Genomic DNA, 9,736 nt, shown 5'->3' with positions numbered 1-9,736 from the left:
CCAAGCTCAGAAATCTGCTCATTTATTTCTTTTCCTTTATATTTTCTATTTTTTTTTCATATACTTGAATCTATAGATACTCCTTACAAAATTCGTGATAAAGATGTCGATAGTTAATCATTTCTTAATAAAATGTTTACGTTGATGAACACAGTCAATTTCATGCGCTGCCTCGGTCGTCCTACTTAAGTTAGCGCCGGCTTAATCATATTACTAATAGTATCATATCCAGATTTAGCCATACGGCTCACACTCCCTCTAAGGGTAATATTCACTCATTCCAGATACCTACGCTATCAAAGTATTGAGCTCTGATATGGCTAATTGATGAAGATAGAGAAGTATTGTTGACGAATGCAAAAAGTGGGATCTTCTGTAGAGTGAAGAGAGGGAATTAAAAACATTATGAGAAGCATAGCTATAAATGAAAAGATGAAAATATAAATGTTTGATACGACAGAGGCATGATATGGATAAACTTTTCATATCCTATATTTGAATACCCCCCTCTAAAAGGGTTGCAAACAGCAAAATCGCTTTTTTACAGAAAGTGAAGAAAACAATAGAAACTTTCCTTGTTACAATAAAAAATTTTATATTATGTTTATGTGATGCTTATACATATTGTTAAAGATTGCTATCACTTTTTTTTATTTTTAAAATTTATTTTAATACTATTAGACAGTATTAAACTTTTTCAATCTAAAAACTTTACACATGCCCATATGTAACGTACTTGAAACGTTTTACAACAGAACTCAGTTTACATTAACCCTTAAATGCCCGTGATATGAAAATAACCATAAATGCCCATGTGGGGTCTCCTAGGGACCCCACTAAAATTTTCAATTTAGTAACGTCATTTAGCACTGACTAAAAGGAAAACACGGTTAAAAATAATTTTAAGCATATTTGAATAATTTTTATTTATTTTTCATACAAAATTAACGGCTTTTCTAGAAACAAATTATTTTCAATTCGAACAAAATTAAAATTAAATAATAATATAAGCATATAACTTTTAGTTGCAATTTTTACATACAATAGTTTTTTCTTCTTTTCTGTGCACCTGGCATATAAATTTTTTGCAAAAAGAGCAAACGGTATTCACTTTTCTGTCACAGTTTCGCGGACACTGGTAACAACGAGCACGTTTCTTAGCTGAACGGACGGATTGAGTTGCAACTTCGGTAGTTGGGTTTACCATTGGTATGCCACAATCTTTTAGAGCAGATTTTACATAGGCTTTATGTTTTATATATTTCGCTCTTTTTTCCATGTTGTTTTTCGAGCAAGCTCAGCCCCTAATTGTAACAGGAAAATACGTCTTCGTGAAAAATTATTTTTCTTCCAATCAGGATTTTTTTCAATGTACAAAATATAGGCATTTAGTGCACATATGTCTATAATATTCATAAAGAGCCTGAATGGCCAACGAGCAGTTCTTCTTTTACAGGAATATTCCCTAATCAGTTTGTCGGCATTATCAACACCACCCTTGGTATTATTATAGTCTAAAATCATCAAGGGTTTGTTTTGAGAGTCTTGACAAATTATATCACTATCGTGTTGACTTGAAAGAAGATGTACCATCCTGTGTATTTTAGGTATGTACGAAACCATAGCTAATTCTTTAGTAAAAGCAAATATTGACGACTCCGCAGGTCTTTTTGTCAAACTTAGTTGTGGTGGTGTATCAGGTTTATTTTTGCGGACGGTCCCAAGTAAAGTAAGGTTTTTAGATAAAAGATATTGAGCAAGAGGAACACTGGTAAAAAAGTTGTCAGTTGTAATTCCTCTCCAACTGCCATGATATGGTTCCACCAGATCTTTCACAACACGAAATCCCTGATTTTTCTCTATTCTACCACCTGGTAGTTTTCCAAGGTACACCTGAAGTTTTGATAAATAAGATGTTTTAACATCCGCGGCAGCCCAAATTTTTATCCCATAGCGGCAAGGTTTTGATTTTATATATTGTCTAAAAGGACACTTTCCTCTAAAACTCACTAACTGTTCGTCAACGGTTATATGTTCGTATGGTTCAAAGGCTTTGTCACAGTTAGAGACGAACATGTCCCAAATTACTCGTATCGCCGCTAACTTATCCTGTTCCTTCCGCTCCACCCTGGTCACTTTGTCATCAAACCTCAAGAAACTCGATAATTCTTCAAATCGGTTCCTAGCGAATGCGGCTGTAAAAAATGACCGGCGTATTGAGGTGTCTGTAGACCATATCTCTCGTGTCGATTCTTTCCCACACCTTAAAGCACCAGCTTTGATAAGTGCTCCTAAAAAGCTATCCAGTTCATTGTTGGTAAGTACCGTCCACTCTTTTTTGTTATTCGGATGTTTTTCGTTCCACTCTTGATAACGCCTAACAGCTTCTTCATTAGTATGAAGGCATATGACATTCTTCATCTCTTCGGTCAAAAATAAATTGAAATAGTCTAAAAACGTGTTGGAATTTTTACTATAGTTTGTTAAGCCTGGATGTACATTTATAATATTTTTTTGTTGCCTCTTGGATCTCACGAAAGGTAGGCTATTCCACTGCATTCCAGATTTGGATGTATATGTTGCACCACTAACCTCACTAATATTATCGTCCACTTCGGTAGGTTCTGCATCTGATTCCTCGTCACTGTTGACTTCTAAATTGTCCTCAGTTTCCGAAACATTTTCCTCAAAAACATCTTGCTCTTCGCTATCTGATTCGTCGGTAATCTCATAGTCGAAATGGGAGTCTGATATCCCTTCTTCTATATTTCGGATAATTTTTTCATGTTCTTGGTCGCTTATTGTCATTTTCATTCTCTTACGGTCCATTTTTCAATGTAAACTGACAAAAATGTTAAAAATAATAAAAATATTCTGGTGCCTCTAAATGCCCAATCGGGGTCACAGCGAGACCCCACTTATCTAAATCTCTCTTACAGACCACTGCACCTCACGAATGTTCGTGGTATACTAACAGAAAACGTAGGAGACACGTCCACACAAATACCTGATTGCGCGGTTGCCAAATGTTTCAAATAAAGATATTATAGCCAAAAATGTATGTCTGGGGTCCCATAGTGACCCCGATTGGGCATTTAAGGGTTAAAGGATTATTACAGGAAAAATAAATGCACGGTAAAATGTAAGATTAAACAAATAGTTTATTAATATAAACAATACAAAAAATGTATACAGTTTTTTTATTTTTAATTTTTAACTGTTTATCCTACATAACATTTGGATCTGCACTATCTAACGATTGATAAAAAGTTCTTTTATCTGGAAGTAAGTAATCTATAAGTTTTAAAAGATTAGTCATTTTTGAGGCATAAATAGGTAGTTTATTAGGATAAAGGATTGGCAGATCGATAGGGTCAACTATGTTGTATACAGGTAATGAGGCAGTTTGGGACCTCTTTTCTTTGGTTTCTTTATTATATTATAAATCATCCAGTTCTGCATTGGATTGTCGCATGATCTTATACGAATTGCAGTTGGTTCGTCGTAAGTAAACTGGATCCATCTTGCTTCAGTAATTTTGATATTGGGATGTTTATAGATCTGCAGTTCAATCGACGACATATCCAAAAATTGTCCTTCCATTTTCAAAATATCAAATGGATTCGATTCTCTTGTATTTCTAATCATATTTAAAACATCTTAAGGATCATGAAGGATTGTCGTTTTCTTAAATTTTTGAATAATGGCAAAATCGTGGTCACATGGAAGAAAACTGTGTCAACTGACCTCAAATTTCAGTACTAAAAATTATAATAGTTTAATTCAACTAGCGACTGAAGGATAGCACCACTGTATATTAAACTGTATAAAGTAACCATTTTACATTAAAACATCACTTTATGAAATATTGTCAGTGGTAACGTGTTTAAAGGGACCCCTTCATTTAATCTAAAAATTAAGCACACAGTTTTTATTTAAAAATTGTCATGGAATTTATTGATTTTAATTTTTCAGGTGATGAATTGTATTGGATGTTAAATTTTGCTACTATCTTATATCGGTCTCCAGTACAACGATATATATGTGGAGGTTTTTTCTATTCTTCCATTGTAGGGGTTTTTATAGTAATAGTTTACGTAATTCTAATGAAGCCACCTATAACTGTAATTGGAGAATCATTGGCACTTGGCACTTTTGGTTTTTATGTAAGTTTGGATCTCTATTAATTAGTTTTTGACTGTACAAAAAAAAAATTAAGCATATAGGCGAGGAAATGAAGCAGTAAAAAGCCCAAAACCTGCCAAATTTTTGCAGTTAAACAAATCGCAATAAAACGATTTGCATTCGATTTGTAAGAGTATTAGAAAATTGTGTGAATAAAAATGATGATGTGGAAATGACAATTGCATTATTGAAAAAGGAAAGACCATTTCGAAGTGATGAAAAATGATAAATTTCAGGATGCGCCTCGTCTCCTGAAGATTTGTGGAAATTCATTGGTGGAAATCAGTGCAAATGATTTACTCAGGGAAATGATGTGCAAGGCACGTGGTACCCAGGACGGCCTCATCTTCTGGAGTTTTGTGGAAATTAGATACAAAATCGGAGCAAACCCGTTAGTAGGGGATTTTGGAGTCTCTGAACACTAATATAATGTCGGCGATGGTGTGAGAGTCACCTGGTGTCCAGGACGAGAGTCGTCTCCTGAACTTTTGTGGTTTTGCATAGAATTCTCAAAAAACTCCAGGACACGAGGCTCATCCTGAGAATGTGCCTCAGAAACCATCGCCGTCATATTTGTGTTCAGTGATCCCAAAAACCCTCGGGTAGTATTTTTTCATTTTTTATCACTTCGAAGTGCACAATTAGAAAATTCATTTTCCTTGTACAATACTCCAATTTTTATTTTCACATCATTATTTTTGTTCTCAAAGTTTTCTGGCGCACTTACGATTCGAATGCAATAAGTTTCATTGAGTTTCATCCTTATGCAAAAACTTGGTAGGTTTATGCTTCATTGCCTCTCCTACCATTGTTATCCCAGGCAAATGTTTAACGGAGTTAAAACCCCCTACACACGTCCCGAATAAACTGCCATGACCGACAACGTTTGGCCTGATGATTGGTGTGTGTGTGTAGGCTTGTTGGCCGACAAAAATAGTTGTCGTTGGGAAGTCGGTTGTCGGGATGTCGCAGTTGTACAATCAGATTAGGCGGCCCGACCGTCGGGTACAACTATTTTTGTTTGTCAACAAACCTACATACACCAATCGACGGGCCCAAAGTTGTCAGTCACGATGGTTGGGCCATTTTTGTCGGGGCGTATGTAGGGGGTTTACACAAAGAAGCATTTCACTGTGCATGACTTATGTATGCACAACCATACATATACTTTTCTTTTTTATTACAATTCTAGTACCAATATACAGAACCAATATAAAGGCTCGGAACCAGACGGAACATAAGATGAAGCACTACACAAAGAAAAGGAAAACGAGAACGATTACTTCTTTCAACAACAAAGACCAAGAGATAATAGAAGAACTTATAAACATAGACAATTTTGCAATACAAGAAACCAAGAAGAAAGGCCAAAGAGATTATAACCAATATTTTCTACCATACAGTGGAGTGAATAAAAAAGAACGAGCACTATTGACTTTATAGTCACTAATAGAAAAATCCAACCAAAGCAGATTCTAGATATCCGAACTTTTGAACTGGTGAACAAAGAAATCTAAATATTATGTTATGCAGATGACGCCGCATTAATCGCCGAGACAGAAGACGAGCTCCAAAGATTTACACACATATTCAATACAACAGCCAAGAAATACAATATGATAATATCAGCAGAAAAAACAAAATGTACGACAACGTCTAAATACCCACTATTTGAAATTGATGGGAAAATAATAAAGCAGGAAGCAGGGTTTAGATATCTGGGAATAGATATAACTAGTTACGGAGATGTTAAAGAAGAAGTACGACAACAAAGCTTAAAAGCAAGTAAAGCGGCGGGATCTCTTAATGACATAATCTGGAAAAACAAACACCTAAGATAAGATGCAAAAACAAGAATCTATAAAGCAGCAATTAGACCTATATTAACATACAAGACCTGACTCATCTAAAACGAGACGACTACTAGGAACAACAGAGATAAAAATACTCCGACGAATATCAGGGAAAAGTCTGTTGGATAGGGAGAGAAGCGAAAACATAAGAAGAGCATGCACTATAGAAGACATACATGGATGGGTGGCAAAACGGAAACAGGAACGAAACGAACACATTAGTAGAATGGCAGAGGATAGGATAGTACGAATAGCACGAGATAAGTCACCAAATGGACGAAGAAGTATTGGCAGACCAAGAAAAAGATGGTGCGATTATTTAAACAATTTAGAAGGCTAATATTGAAGAAGAAACAGGCTTTAAAGCCTACATAAAAAAGGAAGAAGAAGAAGAAGTCTTATATCAATCATGTAGCTTGGTGTACAACCACAGAACTTAATCGTTAGAAGACAAATCTTAAACAAATCAGCACCACATAAAAATCCAAAGAAAATTCTAACATGGTGAATATGAATGATATAGTTAAAAAGTAGTCAAAATAATGATATCAGTGAATACTGAAGACGTGTTACAGTTTTCTGTAAGCTGCAGTTAAAGTATTACCTTGCATTTATGTTTGATAACTACATTTACAATATATTACATTTAAGTTAATTTCATTTATTTATTTAAATTAATTTAATTTAATTTAATTTAATTTTATTATTTTATTTAATCTTATTTAATTTTATTTAAATTTATTTACTTTTATTTTATTTTATTTAATTTTATTTATTTCATTTAATTTTATTTAATTTTATTTAATTATATTTAATTTTATTAAATTTTATTTAATTTTATTTAATTTTAGTTAATTTTATTTCTAATTTTATTTAATTAAATTAAATTAAATTTTATTTTATTTAATTTCATTTAATTTTATTTAATTTTATTTAATTTTATTTAATTTTATTTAATTTTATTTAATTTTATTTAATTTTATTTAATTTTATTTAATTTTATTTAATTTTATTTAATTGTATTTAATTTTATTTAATTTTATTTAATTTTTTTTAATTTTGCTTAATTTTATTTAATTTTGTTGTTTAATTTTATTTAATTTTATTTATTTTATTTAATTTGATTGAATTTTATTTAATTTTATTTAGTTTTACTTAATTTTATTTAATTTTATTTAATTTTATTTAATTTTATTTAATTTTATTTGGTTTTATTTAATTTTATTTAACTGTATTTAACTTTATTTAACTTTATTTAATTTTATTGAATTTTATTTAATGTTAATTTTATTTTTTATTTAATATTATTTTATTTTGTTTATTTTTTATTAAATTTTACTTCATTTTGTTTATTTTTTACAAAATTTTATATAATTATGTTAGGATGTTGGTATTAAGGGTCTTGAATTGTGAAGGGTTCGTGTTTGTATTGTGTGCAAAAGATGGGCCAGATCGGTAGAATAGTTTTTCCGAAATTGAATTTGTTTATAAGACTTTTTAAAAATGAGCCAATTTGTAAGGCCGATTCAGAAAATTTTACTAAATGAATCTCAATAATCGGGGGCTTATTCTCTTAAAAAATTCTAGGACCCTTAGGAGCCAAGATAGCTCTTTTTTAAATCAGTGTTACGAACAACATTAAGAGCAGAAATTAACTAATCTTTCATAAGAAAAGTTAAAGCTAACAAAATTTTTAGAAAACAAAATTATTAAACATTGTTTTAACATGACAGTTGTAAACAAAAAGTTCTTTGGGTTCTGACTAGAGTGAAAGTTGTCAGAGATAAACCTGAAAATCGCCTGAAATAAAGAAGGAAGAATATAGGTCTATATATAAGTAGAGTATATAAAACTGTGTCGTTTAAATTATTATAAATAATTAAATTTTATGTTTTTAGATAATCACGTGTTATGGAAACATTATGAGAAATTTTGAATCTGTACAAAAGATGATAAATTCTCTAAAGTACACTCGCAAATTATTAAATATTTCAAAATACCGATTGTTAGGAAAAAAAATGGAGAAAATAAATTTAGTATTCAAAATAATACATTGTATATCAATATTCCTGTGTATAGCTGCATTTACTTTATTGTTATACAATGCAAACTGTTATGATCAGTTTTTACCCCTGCTTTTAAAAGACGTATTCTTTAATTCCCATTTTGCCAAAGGAGTAATTTATGGAATTTTCATTCCACACGGAATGATGTTTACGTTTAGCCCATTGTATATAGCAAGTTATTTTGTTATGCATTTTAAATTTCTGATGCAGTGTTTAAATGAAGATGTTAAACAGTTTATTGAAGAAGACATAGAAAATAGGCGTAGTGATATAAATGATATACAATTTCAGAAATGTGCAAGACAACAAATAACTCATATTTGTAAAAAATTTGTAAGAATTAAAGGGTAAGTATTATTATAACATACAGGTGTTCACTTGGGTACAACTATTTTAATTATAAAATAATTGTATTTCCATTTTTATTTCTATTTTCTATATGCTATTTATTTCTGTTTACATTAATCAATATTAAATATAACATTAAAATTAAAATACCACATACAATATTTTATTTATAAAAATATTATTTTCTTAAGGTATTATTAAACTTAGATATTTTGGTTATTGTAAAAGATTTACACAAATTAGTTCAAAAGATTAAAATGTTAATTACAAAATTTATAGGCAACATTATAATTTACGTTAAAAATTTTCAATTTTGTGTATTCGTAATTTTAGGTTATACCGGATACACATATCAACAAGTCTTCGTTCAATGCCACATACTACTTTTACACTTTACAGTACTTTATAGTGCCCGACTAGAATCTTTTTTTCAACTCTATGTTGTAAGAAAAAATACCATATTTAAACTTGGAGCTATTCGTCATCAAAAATTTCAGCTGACAATTGATAAAAAGCTATAAGATATATCAATGCTAAGAGAATATCGATAAGAACCGAAACTAACCTGGAATAGAATTGCAAATGAAAGAAAATTCTTCGTCTTCTACGACACTACAGCCCAAATTGAGCCTTGGCCTCCTTTATTTTTTGCCTCCACCCTTGCTTGTCTGTAGCTGATCTTCTCCATACACGGACTCCTAAAAGGGCTTGTGCGTCGTTATTTACTGTGTCTTCCCAGCGCTTTCTTGGTTTTCCAACTAGTCTCTTTCCCTGTATTCTAGCATTCAGTGCTCTTTTTGGTAGCCTATCCTCTCCTATTAGTATCACACGTCCGGCCCATTGCAATCTTTGTATTCTAATGAAGTCTGACAGTGGTGCCTCCTTATAAAGTTAATAAAGATCGTTGTTCGACTTCTGAAAATTCCATTTTCCTCATTTACCCTCACAGGTCCTAGTATTCTTCTTAGTATTTTCCTTTCGAATGTATCGAGTTTGCTTTTGGATGCTTCTTTCATGATTCATACTTCACTGCCATAGCATGCTATTGGTCGAATTAAGGTGTTATATGGGAGAGGGCAAAATAAGCGCTGTTTGCCTGCGTTATTCTCTTCCGTGTTTCTCCATCTTCAGATCCGTCGGTATATATTTCTACTCCCAGGTATGTAAACTTTCCAACCGTTTCAATGTCATCTTCATGTATAATGTTTTGTGGGACTGTATTTCTTCTCGTATGCATTTTTGTTTGCAGTTTTAAATCTGCGTATGTTTCTTGTCCTTCTTTTG

This window comes from Diabrotica undecimpunctata, chromosome 2, assembly GCF_040954645.1.
Source record: "Diabrotica undecimpunctata isolate CICGRU chromosome 2, icDiaUnde3, whole genome shotgun sequence".
Classification (NCBI taxonomy): domain Eukaryota; kingdom Metazoa; phylum Arthropoda; class Insecta; order Coleoptera; family Chrysomelidae; genus Diabrotica; species Diabrotica undecimpunctata.
The sequence above is the reverse complement of the archived record's forward strand: the minus strand, read 5'-3'. Positions refer to the sequence as shown.